Raw genomic sequence first — 1,702 nt, 5'->3', positions numbered from 1 at the left:
ATTTAACTGCACAGGTTTATGTATTGTCGTGTCCTAGCCTCGTCACTACTTTGCCGGGGCTAGGCTCGACACTTACGGTACATGGGGTCGGTTGTACTAATACTGCACTCTGCACTTTCTATGCAGATCTCGATATTGGACCGTGTTGATTGAGTTAGGTTGCTGCCTTCAGTCCATCAGGAGATCCAAGGTAGATCTGTCGGCATTCGCAGACCCTGGGTCCCCTTCCAGTTATTCCATTTCACTGTTTTTACTTAGATTCAAAGATAGTTGTATTTTCTTTCGGTCAGTGTTTGTAGTGACTCTTAGAAGTTCGTGAATTGTGACACTAGATTTTGGGTAGACATGTATTAGTATTTGAATTATTATGAGATTCCGCACTCCTTACTCTGTTTGGGTTTAATTATTGTTATTTACTGATTCGGATAGTGGTTAGCGTATTAAATCATTATCTGTCGGCTTGCCTAGCATACTAAAAAGGTTAGGCGCCATCACGATCCCGACGGTGGGAAATCCGGGTCGTGACAGTATCTTCCCTTCTTTTGGTTCTGATTCATCCTGTTCCTGCCTTTTTTTTAACAACTGTAAGGCTCGGTCCTTTTCTTCATACCCGTCCCGTGGGTGTTTTTCTCGCGCCTTTCCTTTCTCAATTAATTCTATTATTGAGAACGCCACTTGTCGTTGAATCACTACTCCACGTGTCATGCCTAGTCAGAACACTGACACTCCACGTGTAATGTTCTTTTTCCACCAATACAGATAGTTCCTCCACTTTCTGAATATTCTCTATTGAATATTCGGAAAGTGGAAAGTTTTTATTACGAGAATTTTTCTGCAACCGTTTTTGAATATAATCATATCTCCTTCGGAACTGATGTGACGTACATCACATCTATTTAATGCCCATGCCATGTGGCTTCTAACGATTGGTTTTGTTGTTTCCCAGCGCTTTTTAGGGTTATTTTATGGCCGCGTCAGTCATGAAGTGACAGTTCCATTAAGACGCTTCATAATGACCATCTTTAACAATGGTCAAGTTTCTTTATAATCCATTCTTTGTCGATTCCTTGGACTTCATTTTCCATGTTCATCACCTTCTTCTTGCTTTAAATTTCCTGCATCTTTCTTTTGATCTTCTTCGAGCAATCATGTCTTCTCCAGATCCACGTAAAATTATAATTGTTGACGAGTTTGTTTCTTCTAATGCTCCCACTAGAAGTAGAAGGGGTGGTAGGCTTCGTAGCCGAGGCTCTATATCCAATCGTAGTTCTTCCTCTCAAAGTTGTACTGCTAAACCTTCTTCCTCTAAACCTAGGGCTCCTTTAACCCCTAGATCTTCTTCCAAAAATAAAGATTCAACTGATCTTGTACGTGAACCCACAGTTGCATAGATTGTTCCTCAAGAATTTTCTTTTTCAACCTATCGTGAGTCCATGTGAAATCAAGTTTCCTCTATAGCTTCTCTTAATCCTATCAATCTTTATCCAACCTTAATTACCACTGGTCTTATTTCACTGGTTCGAAGAGAATGTAATTAGAAACCACATTTCCCAGTCTCAGTTCCTGGTTCCTACCAGCGAATCACTTCATACCAAGCCGGTTATTCCTTTGTTTACACTTACCCCTTTACTTTAGGGTTCAAACCACCTATCGACCCAGTGATCATTGAATTTTGCTGTTATTTCAACGTATGTCTTGGCTA

The sequence above is a fragment of the Nicotiana attenuata genome, chromosome 11 (genome assembly GCF_001879085.1).
Source record: "Nicotiana attenuata strain UT chromosome 11, NIATTr2, whole genome shotgun sequence".
NCBI classification, from domain to species: domain Eukaryota; kingdom Viridiplantae; phylum Streptophyta; class Magnoliopsida; order Solanales; family Solanaceae; genus Nicotiana; species Nicotiana attenuata.
The sequence above is the reverse complement of the archived record's forward strand: the minus strand, read 5'-3'. Positions refer to the sequence as shown.